This window comes from Pieris brassicae, chromosome 11 (assembly GCF_905147105.1).
Source record: "Pieris brassicae chromosome 11, ilPieBrab1.1, whole genome shotgun sequence".
NCBI classification, from domain to species: Eukaryota; Metazoa; Arthropoda; class Insecta; order Lepidoptera; family Pieridae; genus Pieris; species Pieris brassicae.
Window position 1 is genome coordinate 9795525 of NC_059675.1, and position 21375 is coordinate 9816899.

General features: G+C 40.1%; 2 long non-coding RNA genes across 3 annotated transcripts; one reads left to right on the forward strand and one right to left on the reverse strand.

Annotated features, from left to right (window-relative positions):
- Positions 1-7368: 7368 nt before the first annotated feature.
- LOC123716045 lies at positions 7369-19602 on the forward strand. The gene is made up of 3 exons (XR_006754509.1): positions 7369-7526; positions 8266-8426; positions 19273-19602. It is a non-coding gene; the product is annotated as an uncharacterized LOC123716045 (long non-coding RNA).
- Positions 19603-19722: 120 nt separating this feature from the next.
- On the reverse strand, positions 19723-21075 carry LOC123716044. Of its 2 annotated transcripts, XR_006754508.1 has the most exons (4): positions 21029-21075; positions 20607-20776; positions 20297-20479; positions 19723-19989 (listed from the first exon to the last, which is right to left on the reverse strand). It is a non-coding gene; the product is annotated as an uncharacterized LOC123716044 (long non-coding RNA). The 2 variants fall into 2 exon arrangements; XR_006754507.1 differs by lacking the exon at positions 21029-21075 and having other exon boundaries at positions 20607-21011.
- Between the last annotated feature and the right edge of the window lie 300 nt (positions 21076-21375).

Below are 21375 nucleotides of genomic sequence, written 5' to 3' on the forward strand. Positions count from 1 at the left end.
CAGACAGCAGGCCGATTACCTACGTTTCTATAAAAAAATAAAAGTAATAGCAGCATAGCTCAGTAGCTTTATTTTAAATGTACTAGGTGATAAGAATTAAATATATGATAGTTTTAATTAACAATTAGCATTGGCATTGATATGTTTGACTTTTTAGCTAATTTAACTAGATATTCATTGATATTAGGTATCTACTCTAAAAAAACAATAATCTTTATTTGTTCGACTTAGCCCACGGCTAACCAAAACAATTATATCGAACAAGATCTATTAAATGAGAAAAAATATGGTTTCATTTAAAGCAAGACATAATTTTTGACTTACTTATGTACAACATTCGCAAAAAATATAACATAGAATAATAACGTAAGCCGTATCACATTTGTTAAAAGTAGTTAATCAAGATCTCTAAATAAGAAAACGACAATAAAATTATTAAAACTAAATCATGTCCTACTGGTACGTTAAGTCTGTTACAGGCTTACAGAGGGATGGCGACACGAGTCAGAAAATGGTAATGAACCTTTCGATGGCGTTGCATAAAAGTTGTTTGTTGTTAATAGAACTCTTTTGATTATTTGTTGCAATGAAATCATGAAATCATAATTTCGATGCATTCTTGATCATGCCTTGTCTCCTGCATATTATATAACAAGAAAAGGTGGTTTCTTCAAAATTATCAATTCATTTGCTTGCTTAAGTTTCATACTAAAACTTGATGTGTATATATTACTAACTGACCCGGCAAACGTTGTTTTGCTATGATAATAATTTCTAGAGAATTTCTAGTGTAAGAAAAAAAACCTAACTTATTGGAAATGTGTAAGGACGTACTATATGAGTGAAAAAGGCATGGAGCGCTGTGAACTATAAGGGAATATAAAAATAACAAAACACCAAACATTATTTTTTAAATTTATTATTAATTAATTCATTACATAATATTTAACTCTTCATTCTACAACGTGAACGATATTTTTTGTTAGCCCGTCTTTAGTACAAACAAACTTGATGGTTTACCCACTCGAGAGTACACAACGTTGTCCGTGTGAAAAACACGGTGTGCTCAAATCTAAGCCAGAAACAGACATTGTTTGGCCTTGTGATTTATTAATAGTCATCGCAAATGACAATCTAATGAATTGAATACGCTTTAATTGAATTTGTACATCTGTGGGTATAATAGGTATTCGTCGTATTAATATATTTTTACCTCGAAACTTGCCATTTAAAATGGTGCTTTCGATAACTTCATCTTCTGTCTAAACACACGTGCTGTAATGTCATGACAAAGATGGCCATTTTGGATTACTAAGAAATATAAAGACGGTCACCCATATTCGCGCATGAAAGTCAGAGCATCGTGTATATTCTTGCATATGACTTGGACTGCCTACGTACGATGATGGTAGAATGACAGAGTTACCAATTTCGGCGGCGTTAGCGTTGTTTACAATTACGTCTCGCAATTGAATTGACACTTCCGCACATAGCCTGAGTTGATTATATCGTAAGTATCGTAGTCGTTCACCCTCTATCTTCGCGTACATGTCTACCATGAATTGTTGACAAAGCTCTCGACATCGTAGAATGACGTTGTTCAGCCCGCGTCTAATCATTACTCTATACTAAAACAGACAAAAGGAAGAGAGCATTATCGGAGATTCAGAGAGAAAAAGGTAATACTGCTGTAATAAACTACGATCATACCCTATCATACTACTACTACTACTAGACAAAAACAGGACTACAGAAAATAAAACAAAAAAATATAAAAAAAACAACAGTCTGGCTCAAAATTAAAAGCCACAATGTCAAATAGTGTCACCGAAGGTACCATAAAACCAACTATGTTCAGTTCAAGAAGTTTCTTGATAAGTAAAAGACAGCAAACAAAAATGCATAGCAAGAAACCCCCTCGCAAAACACAAGAAATCTTGGCTGGTCACCGTGGAAGATTACGACCCTCCAACAATACGTTTTTAACTCAATGTTAAAAAGTTCAAAAAATCACACAAAGTTAAACCGCCAATTAAACATTATAACATACAACGTCAACGGCCTGTCATCATACGACCGACTTTTAGAACTGGAAGAATATTTAAGTAAAATTAACTATGATATTATGGGAATTTCGGAAGTTAGACGACAGGGCAACAAAATAAAACAATACAACACCTTTAAACTGGCACTCCATAGCACAAGACCGACAATAATGGGTATCTTTGGAGGAGGCCTTTACCCAAACCAGGGTTCTTGTCAATTCATAATGTATATATATTACTAACATAATCTAAGCTAACATACTAACAAAAATCAATATTTTTGTTTACTGTAATATAGCAACTACCAACTATTGTAAAACAGGAAATAAAAAGGCTTATTATTATTATAAATATTAATTTAAATTAATTACGTTTAATAATTAAATTGTTTTGTTAAAAGTGTAATAATAATATTCATAATTAATGAAGTACCTGATACGAGATCTCGTTGTTTAATAAATATTAAATACGGATATAGCATATTTATGCTATATAGAAGATTAGCGGATATTGGAGAGTGTCATACGAAGGGATCAGCAATGAACTTTAGATTATTATTTCTCCTATGAATCACAATTTCTCGTGCACCTGTATGATCGCCAACCATGATTCCTTCAACGTCGTCAGCAACATGTGCATTGAATCTACGAACGTGTTCTCCAGCTGGTGTTTTATCAGGATTAATAAAAAATAGCGTGAATATTGCTTTCTAATTTGTGCATGTGGGATTTGAATATTTTCAACAATTCATTGTGCTCATTCATTTGGCATCCAGCTCGCTGACGATGCGTCTGGTAACGAATGAATCAAGGTTATTGTAGCCACAATGTATATACACCCGATTGGCTAGTGCACTTGTGGAGTTCTCGCCCCCATAAAGTAGATTTGTAAAATTGTATGTGGTTCGTTTGGCATTGGCAGCAATGAGCCTATTTTATGATAAAATTGGCCTCTGATTTTAAATGTAGAATTGTATTGTTGACTTTTTTGACTAGACTGTTCTTCTAGTGATTAAATCACGTAAAATTTGTTTATTCATTTCTACTGTCATTAAATATAACACTTACGAACAACCAGCAACAAAACAATATAATTTAAACTTTTCTTTTTTGGTAGTCAGATAAAATAGCAATGCAATTCCTGCGTAATTCAATTGAAATGGCTCACGTTACTCGTTCTGGTGGTACTTGCCGATCAGGGAACCCGGCTGCGCACGCTCAACAGTTCGCTCCCGGCCGGTGCAGGAGCCGCGGCCGGCCAATGTAATCCAACAGGATAAGTATGTACTTGCAAACGGCGCACGGCGATGATAAATATTGGCCTGGAATATTCGGCAAATACGCTAAATATTGTATGTATAAATAATACGAAACGAGAAAACCTAAAATACGAAACCAACGTTACTTCCTAAAATAATTTAACTTTAGGCTAAACTTTCCAATATGGACCGTCGATTTAAAATATAGATAGTACTCACTAAAAGTAAGAGTTTTGCAATGTTTTCGGTTGCGCAAACTTACGGTTCATGAGATACATTTTTTAAAACTTTTCATACAAATTGGTAAATAACACGCCATTACAAAATATATTTGACAAATAATTGATGTCAAACGTCAATCACTTAGTGTAGGGTTCCGATTATTTTGAAAGTATCGATACTACTCTTGAAGAATTTTGATAAATCATTTGGATGCCTACGAAGAACTACTAACTGCGATTAAATATGTATATAAAATATAATAAATTCATTTCATTGTTTGTAACTTTCTGTATTATCTAATTCTTTGTCATCAATCAATTAAGTGTTTACTTACTTATTTAATATTCAAAAAGTACCCAAAACCGAATCAGAGCACCCCACTATCCACGTGGTCTTGTCTGCGGTACCCCTAGAGTGTATATAAAAGCTCGGAGGCGCGCAGGAAGAGCAGCCCTGCTGTAACAAAGCTGTGTCTCGTCGTATTTACGTATTAATTGTTATTATTTCGCGGATTCTTCTTTGTTCCCCTCGTGGGCCACCATGTTCTATCTTTAGCGGTGTAAATTAAATGCCCAGATACTTAATAAATTAATATAATTCAAAAAAGGATGTGAATTGAACGTAGGTCAAGTGACATGAGTAGACAGATTTGTATGAAGAATATTCAAGCGCCTGATGTGGGTGACGGCAATGTTCCCGCGATGGTGTTTTGGCGTAATATTTTCGCAGGCGTTAAGTCTTAACAAAGGTAACGCGACTGAATCTCTCAGCTACATTTCCAGACTCGAGGGCGATCGTCAACATCCACGAATGTTTTAATGTAAAGTGGTAACAAACCGTGATTCTGTGGCATCAAATTATTCCAGTATAACTAGTATTATTATTATATTCTTATGTAGCCAAGGTCACATTTCAAGGATCGTCATGCTCGCTTAAATGTCGTTGCTTGTGGGCCGCCCTTTGTGGTTTTATTGACAAACTGTTCCCTATAGAAACTAGACAACCCATACGCAGTTTAATGAAGATCTAGTACACCGTTCCTAAAGATAGATGATCTTAAACAAATATGCCGCGCGTGAATACCATACTATCTGAGACGTATCCACACATCGAGTATCAAGTCATGAGAATTCGCCTTCTGACAAATTATCTGTTCTGCAAATGAAAGAACGAAGCAACGTGTTAGGTCGCATTGACTGCGCATTATCACTGCAATTAGATCGCGATAGAAGCGCTTGCATCGCGTGGTTTGTCTTTCAGAGGACACGACGAAACATTTTGTTCAATATAATAGTATAATGGAAATTATTTAATGTTCTTAGAGATTCGATCCGTTCTTAGCCAAACACATTACACGTTATGGAAATCCAGACTCGGGATTTACGAGTTATCTTTCTTCAACAACATGCGAAAAATTCATTCGTCTTATGGAAGACAAAGTTTTGAAGACAGTTTTGTATAATAAAAATGTTTGGTCATAGTTGTATTGTTTGAGCTCTGCGTGTTCCTTTTACTATACATAAAATTATGTATGTAATTATTTTAAAAGATCACCATGACTGCCGAGTTTCTCGCACCCTCTCTTGTCCGCATAGCGCCACTCTAGTTTACGAGCGGGTAGTAGTTTATAGAGACATTTTGCCTGACTTTCAATAAGTAATATTTAATTTTATCCTATTTTGAAATAAACGCTTTGATTTGATTTGCAGGCCACAAATCGCAACAAATGACTAATGCTGTCACCTCAACTTTAACAGAATTGGGAATTGACATTTCAAACTGCCGCAGACAATTCTATGAAAACGTAGCTAACATGTCAGGCATATATAACGGCCTGCAAGCTAAAATAAAGCCCTTCAGCCGTTCCCTGTTTAGACACTTGCTTAATTTAGTAGGAGAATGTGCAGCTGAAAGCATCCAAGAGGCTTGTTCGTTCTTTTTTCTTCTCCAAGAGTTACACAATTTCTTTGCAGCGTCATTTCAACGCTAGGAACTTCGTCAAGCCCATTTTACTGTCAAAAGTCTATCAACGACTCGTTGGTCAGCTCGTGCAGTCGCATGCAAAAGTTTACGCGAATCCTGGAATGAAATCCATACAGCGATGGATAACATAAGAAAGCCGTTATTTACGAAGCAAGAGGTATTCATTTGAAACTGGAACGTTTTGAACCGGCCCTCATGACTGTTTTTTGGGGATGTTTACTGGATCGCATTAACGCAACAAGCAAAAAACTACAGGAATGTGGAAATTGACATTACCATCGTCATAAAACTGTCCGAGGCTTTAATACATTTTGTTGGCGAAACAAGAGAGAATTTGGATGATTTCGAAAAAAGCCAAAGAACTGTCCTTCGTACAGGAATATGAAAAAGATTTTCAACGCAATCGCAAGCAAAAGCTGCTTCCTGGCGAGACAAATTTCCACAATTTTACAGAAGAATGTCTTCATTTTCGTTCTCACTGCAGCATAAAATATCAGGAGCGAAAGAGTGCAGTCAGTTTGTTCAAATGGTTACGAACCGAAGGTCTTCAAAACATTTACAGTACAGCAGTATTAAAAACTATTTACGCACAACAATGACAGAGCATAGGTTAAACATAATATCTGTTCTGCTAAACATAGAAGCTGATTTTTTAAGCAAGTTGGATTGCGAAGATTTAATAAATGATTATGCTGCACTTAAGTGCTGAGGAATTTTATTAAAACATTTATTAATAAACAAAACTTAAAACCGTTTTAAATGTTTTATTTAAATGTCCAATCATCCCTAAAATATCGGCGTGCTCCTATTGCACAATGCCTCCTACTGATCTATCAGCACAAATATACAAACAAATATTAGTTTTTAATTTGTTTAATTTGAATTAACTATTGACTACTTAAGAAGTTATGTGGTACGTGGTTTAATGGTTGCAGCTCCTTACAAACATTGTGTAAAAAATACTTGGCGATTAAAAAGAGTGGCGGAGAGTTTATTGCCTATCTATCGTTCTACGACCTTGATTTGAGAACTGGCAACAGAAAATTCACACCATTTTTTAATATACTTTATTTACATTAAATAAAGTATGTAGGTACCATTTTGTTCGATACGTTTTTGCCATCTTGTAGGTAAGGACATGATCCCATTGAAATATAATTTTTGGAACTTCTAGCCGCTCCAAATTTCTTGATTTAATCTCATCAGTTGTTCGCGGTAGAGTTCAAAGTCGATGGTCCTGCCTGTTGGTACAGGTTGTTGGTAATAATACAAATAGCTTAAATCCGGTTAAAAAATTGTTTTCTTTCAATGTGTAAAAGCTATATTAAGCAAAGACAATATGTGCAACAGTACGGACTGGAAAATGCAAACAAAATTAGACGACTGGAATTCAAGAAAATAAAGGCATCTCGTCTCCTAGCAGCCATAAATTTTCTTAAAAGATGCAGAGACCACAACATCATCCCCAACTGTGTACGATTGGCTCCAAGAAAGGACATAGTTGGGAGAACCAGTATTCTTGAAATAGCAAGTAGAAAATTGTTAATTAAACTTATCGCCGGACACTGAACAGAGTATCAACGACTAAACATTCAAATCCAAAATGAAACGTATGAACTACGTGAGATATTGTCGAAAACAGATTGGAGGCAGTGCATAAACATCTTAAACAGTCGGGCTCACAACAAATTCAATAACTGCAAAGTCATAGGTACAAATAAAAAAGTTTGAAAAACTAGCACAGAGCACCAATAGACATCCGTCAAACGTCGCGACTTTAAATGACAGCCGATACTTGTCAAAACGTCACTGTCATCAATCTATCAAAACAAAACCTGGATTATTCCTCACGAAGGAATTGTTAGTTACGTAGAGGAATGTATTTTCAAAAATACGATACCAAAGGATGAGGTCGAAACCATACGGCAACACATCTCGTGCATACTGCGAGCAAGTAAACCACCAAAAAGATTGATGTCAATACCTATAAAAAAGTCGTTAAAGATCCCACAAACAAGGTAATAAAACAAACATCTAGCCTCCTTACTAAATATTCTAAAATACTGTCACTAGACGTTAAATCTTTAACAACAGCATGCGTAAAACCTCAAAAAATTTATGGTATTGCCAAAAATACACAAACACAACAATCCTTTAAGACCCATAGTCAGTCACATCGACTCGCCCACATATAAATTAGCCGTTTGGCTTAGTATCAATATTATCCCCCCTCAGGGGGCACACTAAATGACTGCCTAGATATAATTGCAAAAAGACTTAGTAAACACAACATGTCACCAGATTATGTAGATATTGTTAAACACTGTCTCACATCAGGATACTTAATGTGGAAAGATGAGTTCTATGTGCAGGTTGATGGAGTAGCCATGGGTTCTCCGGTGTCACCTATAGTCGCTGACATCTTCATGGAGGACTTTGAGAAGAGAGCTCTGGCCAATGCCCCGGTTAAACCTCGTCTGTACAAGAGATACGTCGATGACACATTTGTAGTATTCCCCAATGACAAAATATCTGCATTTCTAGCACATTTAAATTCAATACACAACAACATTAAATTTACTGTTGAACAAGAGAACAACAACTGTCTGCCCTTTTTGGACATTTTAATTAAGCAAAGCAGATGGCACACTAGGTCACACAATACGTATAAAGGCAACCCACACAGATAGGTACCTCAATGGTGAATCCCACCACCACCCTTCACAACTGCTTTCTGTCAGTAAATGTTTGTTCCAGAGAGCCCAACGTATTTGTGAAGCTGCCCACCTCGAGGAGGAACTACAGCATGAAAAACAGGTGCTACACTGAAACAAGCTGCATATCCTCCGGCTGCATCACAGAAACAAAAACAAGGCACAAACAGTTCCCCACCAGCCAGCCTACCTGCCATATGTAAAGTGAGTTACAGACAGAATTAGCTGGATCCTAAAACAAGCTTCTATTAATTCAATTTTCAAGCCGCACAAGAAGATTCAGCAATTCCTAAGATCAATCAAAAGTAGCAGCCCGTTGCAAGATGCAGGTATATACAAGAATGAGGTTAAACAGTTTATTCAGGTGGACTATAAGAGATGTTAAATCAGTTATTAGTGATTCCATCAGATCCTGGGCTTTTTCCTGGTTTAAGAGATTTTGTTGCTCTTATTACTTCGCTTATTTCAATTAGAGGTTATTTTTTTTTTTTTTTAAGCTTTAAATTATTTCCCGATCCACTAATATCCGGTTATCCTATGTGTTAGTAATTATTTGTAACAGTTAGTATGTATCAGGAACCCTCTCCGGTAAAGGCTTCCTCCAAGGCTTGCCATCTTTCTCTATCTCGAGCTATTTGCATCCATTAAGGACCCGAGATTTTTTTGATATCATCATCCCATCGAGCGTAAGGTCTGCCTCTGTACCGTTTGCCTGGTGGGCCTCTCCATGAAGTTACTTCCACCTGTGATCTGTTAGGCGTGCTGCATGACCCGCCCACTTCCACTTCAGTTTTTTGGCGTGGCTTAGAGCATCAATTGCTTTGGTCTCTGATCTTATTTTTGTGGGTAAATATTTCAAAGGCTACTCGGTAATTACGTAACGTGTTTACCGGGCAATGGTCGATGAACGACTGCCCGAGTTAGTTAGTTAATGCTACACCCTCTCTCGCGAGGGGGATGTTTTATCCTGTTCGGGGCGTATGCCCCCTTCAGGTGGTGTTTTTATTCGCGCCCTGCTGATACAGATCGGTACGGGCATGCATATAGCCCTTGGTGAGGGCTGCGGCGCGCGGGGAGACTCGATCTCTACCCGCTGCGCGCAGCCGATGGGGTCAATTCCGGGGTGTCATGAGGGTGTCAACAATGAGTTGACCGCCCTGTCGACCGCCTCAGCAATCGCCGTCTCGCTGAGGAACATCTGGCCCCTCAGAGGGCCCCCACTGCGGAGCGGAGTCAGGAGCGGCCCTACTGGGGCCCTCTGCGAAGTGCGCGGAATTTTCCGCCCGCGGGTGGCGGGGGGTTGTAGCCCCCCCGGCCTCTTCTTTCTCGGGGGCGCCTGCGTTGGCCTCTGGGAGACTCCGCAGGGTACGAAATTAATTCCGCATCCTGCGGGTGCACGGCGCGCTGCTCATGGGCGCGCCGTTCAGCCTGCGCATGCGTGTGCGGCTCACCTCCCCTTGGTAGCGACGCAGCGGGTCCCGCGGCGCGAGCGCCACGCGTACCGCGCGCACCGCGCGCATCTTGTGCACCGCGACACCCTTGCCCCCTGCGGTGTGCGCCACCGTGCCCGCGCGCTTATTGCGCGCTTCCTCCTTCAACACCGGACACGTGCTGTGGTTAGCCGTATGCGCCCCCTTGCAGTTGGCGCATTTCGGCGTGGCCCTCTTTGGTAGGGGGCAGTCGGCGGAGTGGTGTTCCTCCCCGCACCGCACACAGGCTAAGGCCCGGTGGCACTGGTGCGAGGAGTGTCTGAATCCCTGGCAGCGGTGGCACTGAGCGGGGCCCCTTTTGCCCCGCCAAGATTCGATGGTGACCCCCGGAATACACAACAGCTCCTTTATGTTGTATATAGCGGGGGTGAGGTCAGGGGTGCGGCGCAAGATAATTAAAAAGATGCAGCCCGGCCTTCCCTTCTGGCACGTATAGGCTGAGCGTTAGACGCGATCTCCTCGGTCACTAATCACATTCAGACCAAGGTCGCCGATTCGTCCCGGAAGGTTCCAGATGAGTTCGCTCAACGCTGGGAGCTTCCCCCGGACGCGAGGCGTCTCGCAGCGCCGAGTCAAAGAACGCATGCGGGAAATTAGAAACGAACGCTGGGACCGTCTTACCAGCGAATTGTCACCTTCACACACGGCCTATTGGTCTCTCGCGCGTTCCCTCAAAACCGACACGGTGGCGTCCATGCCCCCTCTCAAGCGTCCAAATCTGCCTGACGCATTCGACGACGACGAAAAAGCCGAGTGCTTAGCCGTCAACCTAGTGGAGCAGTGCACCCCGTATCTCGATCATAGCGACCCGGCGCACGTCGAATACGTGAACCGCGAGGTCGAACGCATCGTAGCACTGCCCCTCCCTCCCGAGCCGCTCCTAAGCAGTAAGACATATTTTGTAAATGCATCAATAGTGACGGAACAATACTCCTTGCGGTCGCTCTTACCACTGAGTTTTCCTGTAAGATCTAAGTGGAGAGTGTGCCATGGGAGTGGATGGGGACCTTGGGGATTGGATGCAGGCGTACTTGTTGGGCATCAGATGGACCCTTTTGAAGACTTGCAAACCACACAGGAATATACAGTGGAAGTGTGTGCGATTTCAAAGGGGGTGCTCTTTATCGCATCCTACGAGGTCGGTATCAATCGAGCCTTTGTGAAATGGCGAGAGTGTTGTACAAGAGTTTGATATCTTTTTCTTAACAAAAGTCAAATTATCATTACTAATCTAAACGGAAATCCCTAGTTCTAAAACATCACGACCTAATAAAACTCATCTGGCAAAGCGTGATAAATGATGTCAAAATTAAGGTTTTGGACTATAGTGGGACATGTGAAAGAAATCACATTATTACTACCTACACTTTTTAAAGCTATTTTTTTCATGAAACTGTTCACCCTTAATAAACTTACAATAACTTTGCTTAATCAAACTACATTCCGAACCGGAATCAAAAACAAAAGGCAATTTTATACCACTTATCTCAATCAATCCATGCGCAGCTCGAGTACACACGTTAACCTGCTTGCTGGAACATACCGAGGCTACGTAGCCGGGATTGGCACACACGTAGCAGGCGACAGATGGGCGAGGATTCTGCGGAGTGGCTGAGAAACGTGGCTTTGTCTTGGCTGCCACTGAAGAGTCCCTTGCGACGAATCTATTTCTGTCGCGGCAATCTAGGCCTCGATGACCGTGTCTCGTACCGTTTATAACCACTGAATTTAACACTCGACGAAACTTTTCGTAGCACTGAGATAGCACAGAGATTGCAAAGCCAGTGAACACCTTGTCGGGCATATTCACTTCAGGAAATTTCTCAATTAATTGCCATAGTCGCATTCCCGCTTCAGCAGGGCTCTCTTTGCCATCTAACTGAAATTTAATGATCTGATCGAAGTAGTCTCGAGTCATCATGGGCTTAGCAAATCTTGACACCAGCATCTCCTTGATCGTCAGCCATGATATTTGATCTGGTTTGATATTCGTCAGACAGGTTGCAGCACGAGAGAATGTGTTAGGGCAAGTATTAAATCGATTCCTTTTAGGTTTTTCTGTTCAATTATCATTTCGCTGAGTGTGCACCAGTTGATGATGTCGGGTTTAGGTTCATCCGGATAATAATTGACTAATTTTATCGGTGCATGCTGAACAGGCTGACAAGGTGTCATATTATCAGCGATTTTTTTGAAGATCTCTTCCATACCAGTCGACATCATTTGCTCCATTACTGTACTCCTCGGCGCATTTGGCGATGATGGTTGGTGTGGGGGTGGATCCCACTTCTGATGTAGCGTCAGGTCCCGACATTGTTAAGATAACAAACACAAAGTTTTCTCCCAATCACTTGATTTATTCCAATACGATTTTAATAAACAAATTCAATAGGTAAATATTTCAAAAGCTACTCGGTAATTACGTAACGTGTGCACCGGGCAATGGTCGATGAACGACTGCCCGAGTTGTTTTTTTTTTTTTTTTTTTTGAGAATGGAATCTCGCTGTTGGCCTTAAGGGCCTTTACAGCTCAGCTCGGGCTGTTTTGGCGAGCGTAGCTCGGCCAGAATGGCATTTTATCCCGCGGCTAGCGCAAGGGCGTCTCCTGTGAGACTCTAACCTCGGCTTGGGCCGTCGCGGGGCGGTCAATCGCCTGAAGGGCAGGACGGATGTTCACTGGAGTGAGCGAAGTGCGAAGTAAAGGTCCTCGCCTTCCCCGGTGAAGGCGGTTTTTTACCCTAATCTGTAATTGGCTATTTTTATTATTTTTGGCCGCGCGGGCGGCTTTTAATTTATCGTTTGCTACGGTAATTGGATCATCCGGATCCGTTAGTATGTGTCGGGGCCTCCTACGAGCCTTTTTTGTCGGGAAGGGGTAATAGTTGATGCTATTACGCACCAGCGGATTGGGATGGTGTTTAGCCTTGTCAAAGTGGCGTGTGGACGCCAACTTCATCCATTGGGCTATGGTAGGGAGCTCCAGGTCGTGGTGGAGATCGACGTTTCTCACATAGAAGGGCGCACCGGTCGCGATTCTCATGAATCGCGACTGAAGCACCTGTAGCCGGTGAATATAGGAGGGGGCACAATGCGCAAAGACTACGCTAGCGTATGTCATGCACGGTCGGATGCATGCCTTGTACAGGGTCACCTTGTGTCTGAGAGACATTTGACTCCTTTTATTTAGGAGGAAATGAAGGCGAGAGAGGACAAAATGGGCCTTCTTGCGAACGGCGGCTATGTGCTTTCGGAAAGACATGCCGCTATCGAGCGTGAACAGAAGGGGCGAGAGGACCGAGCCCTGAGGGACTCCGGCCATGATGGGGCGAGGAGACGATAACGTTCCTTCTACGCGATAGCGCATTGAGCGGTCGGACAAGAAGTCGTGTACGATACGCACGAGTCTTAGTGGCACATTAAGGTGGTAGAGCTTGTAAACCAAGCCGTTGTGCCAGACCTTGTCGAAAGCTTTCGCTATGTCGAAGAAGAGCGCACCCGTGGCTCTCGGTTTCAGGGAGCTATTCATCCCGGAGAGGATGTGCTCCGTGATTCGATGGACTTGATGAACGCACGAGTGGGCCGGCCTGAAGCCAAACTGCTCATCGGGAATGAGCCCCTTATCTAGGGCAAAGTCTAGGAGGCGCTTTTTTAGTACCTTCTCGTAAAGCTTGCTAAGCGTATTGAGAAGGCTGATAGGGCGGTAACTGGTGGGGTTGTTACGGGGTTTGCCTGGTTTGTGAATACCAATGACAATGGCCTCTTTCCACTGCGCCGGGAAGGTGCAGTTTTCAAGGAGGCAATTGAAAATGGACACTAGTAGGCATATCAGATGGGGCGGGAGGCACCGGAGGACCTTGTTCGAGATGGCGTCGAGACCTGGAGATTTACGAGGCAGTGAACTCTTTATTAGAGTTTTGACCTCGGCGATCGACGTAGGAGGGAGCGGCTCGGGAAGGAGGGGCAGTGCTACGATGCGTTCGACCTCTCGGTTCACGTGTTCGACGTGCGCCGGGTCGCTATGATCGAGATACGGGTTGCACTGCTCCACTAGGTTGACGGCTAAGCACTCGGCTTTTTCGTCGTCGTCGAATGCGTCAGGCAGATTTGGACGCTTGAGAGGGGGCATGGACGCCACCGTGTCGTTTTTAAGGGAACGCGCGAGAGACCAATAGGCCGTGTGCGAAGGTGACAATTCGCTGGTAAGACGGTCCCAGCGTTCGTTTCTAATTTCCCGCATGCGCTCTTTGACTCGGCGCTGCGAGGCGCGGAGTGCTCTGCGGTTTTCGTCGGTCGGTGCTCTGGCGAAGGCGCGAGTCGCCGCGTTCTTCTCGGTCAATAGACGCCTCGCGTCCGGGGGAAGCTCCCAGCGTTGAGCGAACTCATCTGGGACCTTCCGGGACGACTCGGCGACCTTGGTCTGAATGTGATTAGTGACCGAGGAGATCGCGTCTAACGCGTGAGCGGACGAGACTAAATTGTCGGGGACATTTGGGAGGGCAGAGGTGTCGGCGGGCTTGAGGGCCTCGTCTAACTTCTGCCAGTCGACAATGGACTTGAACTTCTTCTCTCGAGTGTTAGGAGGGCCGAATTCAAAGTGAACCGGGAAGTGGTCCGAGTCTAACTCGTGTAACGTCTCTACGCTTCGCGGCTGTAGTGCCACGTTACGTAAAACCGCTACGTCTATGACGTCCGTTGAGAGAAGGCCGTTGCCTGTTATGCCACGGCGAGTCGGTTGTATGGGGGCAATGACGTTGAAATTGAGCACGTCTATAAGCCTATTGAGGGCTAACCCATTAGGGTTTTGTTTTGAACTATTCCAGTCCCCGTGTTTGCTATTGAGATCCCCGACTAATAAGACCGAGGGGCCCATCGCAAACAGGGTTCTGAGATCGCTCTCTAGTATGTCCTTGGCGGGAGGGAGGTACACCGACGCGATAATAATCGGCTGATGGCCGGTCATGGCTACGCGCAGCATAGAGCACTCTATGTTGGTAAGGGAGGGCGGGTCTAACGGCGAGCAGTGAAGCGCCCAATTACCCAAGATTTGCATCAAATCTTCTTTAAAATCTTTATCTGTCTCGTTATTTATTAAATTCATAGCACAAGCGTCGGGTCACGTCTAATAATGTGTTTCCGCCTTAAGAGGGTTTTTTGATGATTGTTAACAACCGGATATACTGTCATTACCAAGTTTAATGTCAATACAGTTATAAAAAATTCCTTTTATAAAGAAATATCCGGGGTACATAGATCACATTTCACAATTTCTTTCAGTCATTATTTTCTCCCCATTGCTATGCGTCCATCAACTTCTTTTATATTAGTGTATTTTGTGGAATATCCAGCTCTGAATCGCGTGATAAAATAATGAATAAAGGGTTATTTTGTCTAGCCGGTTACGATCGCTACTATATTATGTATATATTTGTAAGATGACGTCGTACATGTCGTGTTTGTATAACTTTGTGGCTCATTTAAGTTATTCCTTAGTTATTGTTTTCCAATTTATGTGTTTTTAATCTCATGTAATATTTTTGATAGCTTTGCTCGTTTTGTTGAATGGATTTCTTAGTTCCTTCTTTATTTCTTTTGGTTTATGCTTAGTATTAATGAACTCGGTTCTTCTTTAAATACATGCTTGTGTTCTTTCGGACATGACTACTTCGTTTTACTGAATTTTTTTCTCATACTCCTCCGAAACGGCTCGACCGATGCTTATGATTTTTTATGCATATCCAGTAAGTCTGGGAGTCGGCTACTATCTATCTTTCAAAAACCCCTAAAAAGTAAGGGGTGTCCACCCCAATTTTTTTTTTTTTTATGATACAGCTTACAAAAATAAATACAAACCCTTAATTGTCACCTCTCTACGAACAACCTCTATTTTTATTATAGTAGGTAGTTTATTTTTATTGAACTAAAAATGGAAATAATATACATTGCAAAACGACGTTTCCGCCGGGTCAGCTAGTATAATAAAAAATTAAGGTAAGTAGAAAGATTATTGTAAAATGTATCAATATTTTCATAAATCTTAATAATTAAATTGTAAGAGTGAGATAGGAGCCGTAGGTACGTATAGAAAATTTTTAATTCTGGTAACCCTAGGATTATAAGAAGAAAATTTAGCAAGGTCAATCAGTATTGAAATAAAATGTTTTATACAAACAGACAAGTCGATTTAGTCACTTTACGAGTTTTAGGGTATCAAACTAAAAATAATCTAAATGAGAAATAAGTTCGGTGGCGGTTTTTAGTATGGAAATGTTTATATAAAACTCTTTGTTTGAATCTGGGTGACAACTGACTTTAATGGTTTAAAATATGAACTTATAAGTAACACAAAATTAGGGGTAGCGACGCTAACATGGCGCATGGCATAAAAGACACTTATAAGTGTGGTAAAAACGTAAGTGATGATTGTTAACATTTATTTACGCTTCTAATTAATACCTTAAACTTTTATATGTAACTTAATCATAATCTTAAGAGAGAAGCATACTGAAGAGGTAAACTTCAACGCGCTCTGTCGTTGATTCTGGATTCTTTGGTCTGTGAAGTCGGACCGAAATTCTTCTTCGTTTTCGCCGGTACGTTGTACATTAGTTACGAAATATATATTATATATAATAATATAATATATATTATAAGTTTCGAAAATAATATGACTTAAATAAGATTATACTTGTCTCGGTATGTCTATCAACAAATCCTTGCGATACAAATCGTTAAGACAGTTAATGTTATACAATACTCTAAAATCTAGTCACAGTCTGTTTCAATCAGCCAATGAACACAAATATAACGAACTGGTTCCATTTTTTTATACATCGAGACCAAAAATACAATTAACATACATACGTATTTCATTTATAGGGACCGATATCTGTACACCCGATCGATAAAATTAACATATGCATGAGGAATTCCCGTTCCCACTCTTCTGGAATGAATATCATTAGCTCCTCTTAAGGAAGTTTTGATTTTTATGGGCGACAAAGCTCGCCCGCACCATTCTGGCAGCATGGAAGCGTACATAAAAGAAGTTGGGATGCGTGGTTTAGATTGGTCAGCTCGAAGTCTTGACCACAATCCAATTGAGCAGGTCTGGGATGTAGTAAGATCAGTTCAACCACAAAACATCAGGGAGCTGAAAAGTTCAAAATATTATTAAAAACAACATGGAAAGCATGTCCAGAAGGATTCAAGCTGTAATGTTAGCAAGAGGATGACACACAATTCATCAAACATTTATAAAAAAAATTGCCAGAATTGACTACACGCGTATTAATTTATACGATAAGTAAACAGACTATGTCAGACAATTAAATTTAATTTCATTGAAAAAAGCGATTCGATCGAAAAATTTACTTTCCCAGTCATTTAAGGTACCTATTTCACTTTTAGATAACGAGAGAGAGAGATGAGAGGGAAGAATTAAAATTACTATAAATAGAAAATTCACACGTATTAATGAAACAGCTTTTTTATTCTTATCAAATTAACCATGGCAATTGCCGTGAATTGTAAATTTTTTGTTGCAAATAAATTATTTCTGGAAATCGTTGATATCTAATCGAAACAGTTCTCTGAAAGACAATCACTAAGAATATTAATCAAAGCTAAATGAAGGCTTAACAAACGCATTAAATTGGCCTGTATGTAAGGCCCAGTGGGTCTTGATAAGAAGAACAAATGACCGTGTGCCATTCCCTCCTTCACAAAGAAAGAGAAATTATTTTTAAGTGAGAACATTACTGTACCATTCAGTAACATTGGACGATTTATGCGAAAGATAATGACGACTATTCGAAGGGGAAACGTTCCCTTATGAATACTAGATAACATTACAAATTCTAAGTTATGTGTAAAATACTTTACCACTTTTTTCTTCCGTTGCTAATAGATTATTTTCTTGGTTTACTTTGTCAGGAAATTTAATAAAAAAATATGATAATAGAATTAAAAAGAATACATAATTAACTAATTTTTAATTTATACTTTCACTGCTATTACCTAAAAACATATCTTTTACAAAATTGTGAATATGCTTGACCTTATGAGGTAGGGTGGGCCTAAGAGTACCGCGATTGTTAGATGGAAAAACTACCTATAAGAGGGCAAAAGTGCATTGATAGCAACTTGGTACATACTTTGATTCTTTAAATATTCTATTTAAAAAAATCTACTTTTTCTTCCTCTCATACAAACTCTAGTTTCATATGTAAGGGCCTAATATTAGAAATGAAAGAAATTGTCGGTAATTTTATTTATTAACACTTCGTTACATTACAATATTTAAAAAAAATTGAACATAATTAAATCAACTGGCGGCTAATTCACAATGAAAATATTATTTTTTAAATATATTTTAAGTAAACATGCTATAGTATGCAGAGTAAGTGTAAAAAGAAAACTTGAGTGCGCAGCAGTGTTAAACCTTTTATGTGATGTTTACAATATTATTCGACATATTGATACTTAATATAAAAAAAATAAAAGTATATAATTAAAAGGAATTTGCATAACCGCCACGCCAGTCGCTTTCTACACAGACTATACTTACTGATGCATCTCATGATGGGTTGAAAACGCGGTGGTGAGGCGTAGTAGTCCGTGCCTGCGAGTGACCAACAAAGCCCCGTTTCCGCCCCTTCCCGCGCCCAACACTCGGTCGCCTTCCGCGGACACATCTACGTGTTCCGGCTTCTCCTTGCCCACTGACGCTTTATCAATAAAATTATTTTTAGGATTTGTTAATACTTTGTTTGAAAAATAAGTTTGAGTTTAATTTTTTTAACACTATAACAGTGACAACTGGGTAAGCGAGAAAACTCTATTAATGAGTATTTACCAGGTACACCACATACATTGACCATGGAGTGTTCAGAGGAGTTGTTCAGATTAATACCTGCAGCTGAGTTTCATCATCGGACGTCGAGGTCAATTCCAACCGTATCGCCTCGACGTCCGCCGTTCCACGACTGAGCGTTTTTAAGGAAATTTTTGCCGCGTACCACCGCTATGTGGAACCAGCTGCCCACTAAAGTTTTTCCGAACCAATTCGACTTAAGGTCCTTCAAGAAAAAAGCGTATCAATTCTTAAAAGGCCGGCAACGCACTCGCGAGCCCTCTGTCATTGAGAGTATCCTTGGGCGGCGGTATCACTTAACATCAGGTGAGCTTCCTGCCCGTTTGCCCCCAATTCTATAAAAAAAACATTAAACCTGTATAAGTGACACTTATTTTTAACGCGTAAAACTCTACAAGTGAGATTGATACTTGCCTATACCTCTAAGCGATAAGCATTGTTAAACGCATTTAACTTTTGCTATTTATGACTCATTCATAAATTTCGTGGAACTCTTCTTTGCTTCAAACCAAATGTGCATCTGTTATTGTTTTCTATAGTTTCTTTCTTACCTGTATATGTGAGACATTCCTCTACTGTAAATCTGTAAGCTAGAAACTCGGGTTAGTGAGAAACCTCTATAAGAGAAAATGAGATCTCTCACTTTTCCAAGTTTGACTGTATATGTTTATGTCTAATGTTTTTCTAGGCCAAATAAGAGTGGAACATCCTGATTCACCACATGCGCAGTTGGAGCCGGACGACAGGAAGAAGGATCACCGCGTTGTCTGCCACTTGGTCTACGCGCGCTTCTCTATACATCAACCGCACTTGCAAACGTGCCCGCAGATAATACGTACAATTATTATATGTATAGGCTATTTTAAGCTTAAACAAGATAAAGAAACAGATTTCCATACTTGAAAGTGAAATTAATGTGATTAATTCACTAACAGTTTTGATGAATTTAGATTTATATCATAAAAACCTTTTCATTCCATAGTTTGTTCGTGAACCTTTTTTGTAACGAGTTGGTCGATTAACCTGAGATGTGTATAATGTTGTATTAACAAAGTTATATAAATAAATAAATAAAAAGCCATTTTGCACTATATACAATATATTTATAATTTAGATATACAGTCCATTTAGTCTGAAATACATAAATAGATTTCTTTTTCTCACTGATTGATTTTTTTAAATGAAATTTACCTCCATTAGTAGATATCTTGACTAAAGTACAAGTTGTAGTTGCAAGAAGTAACAATCCCAAAGTGGTATCAGTGTCATCTACTCTTGATACTAATCGATCACATTCTTGCCCTGCAATTTCACAGCTTACTTCACTGTATGCACCCTCATGCCCTACTGATGACCAGTAACAAACAATTCCTTCAGGTGAAACCCCAACACAGGAAGGTACAGTCTGAGAACAGATAAAATAAGAACTTAGGATGCTTGTATATATTTTCTATCCATGTGTTATAACTTTTCACTAAAATTTTAATTTTAAAAGAGGTATACATTATTATTATTAAATACATACATATTATTATATAATAAACACTATACACTAAAAATAAAAATTGGTATAGAGGTAAAATACTACAAGCAAGAAGTGCCTAGCAGACATAAAAACACTACAATGTACCTTTTATAATAAAAAGCATTTCACATTAAATTACTATGTGCAAACTAGACACTGTAACTAGAGTGTTGACATTTTTTCTTACCTGTTCATCATTTTCATAGAAGATAAAAACAAGGTCAGCTTTGTGTGTGGGGTAAAGTGAGCTCACAAGCAGCTACTGGCCCTGATGAACCTGTCAGCTCCTGAGGCTGGGCCAGAACTCTACGCCCAGTTACAACCCAGCACCAACCAGATGGTGACATGCCTACACTAACATCACCACTGCCTAAAAAATTTAATAAAGTATTATCTACTAACAAACTAATAAGCAAAATCTGAAAAGACATGAAAGTAGGTATAATATAAAAATAAAAAAGAAAATGTAAAGGTAGATTCAAGGATTTTCAGAATACCTCTCTTCCACCCAGACTAGTCTGGAAAGGTCTCCCTCAAGGCTCAGTACTCTGCTCTCTAGTATTTATACCCACAACCTCGAACTGTCTGTCACCAGTTTTTGTAACATCTTACAATATGCTGATGATATTGTCCTCTATCACAGCTCAGGCAGTATAGGGGATGTATCCTGTCATAACAATTCTGCTTTGTATTATCTAGGCCAGTGGTTGTCTGACCACGGCTTGTCCCTGTCAGCTGGCAAATCTCAGGCAGTGGTGTTTACAAGAGATACATTCCTACTCTACCCATTTCATTTGAAAATCAAGCAATCAACCTGACAGATAAAGTAAATTTTTTAGGTATTTATTTAGACAACCGGCTGAACGGAATTGCCCACTCTGAACACATAATAAAAAAATGTGAAAAAGGTATAACATACTAAGAGCAGTAGCGGGAGTTTGGTGGGGTGCTCACCCCTATTCTTTAGTTATTGTATAATGCCTTAGTACATGGTCATATGGATTACTGTATGTTTGTTCTGGATCCCTTTAACAAATCAGCTGCTGAAAAATTAAACAAAATTCAGTATAGGTGCCTAAGAATCATTCTAGGTGCAATGAAATCCTCCCCTATTAATGTTTTGCAGGTTGAGTGTGTTGATCCTCCTCTACACATCCGCCGGCAGTATTTATGTGACCGCTTTGTTAGCAAGATGTTACAATTATCACATGCTCCTTGCACCCACAACTTCTCTTCCTATCTTCTCAATAGTTATCTAAAGTACAC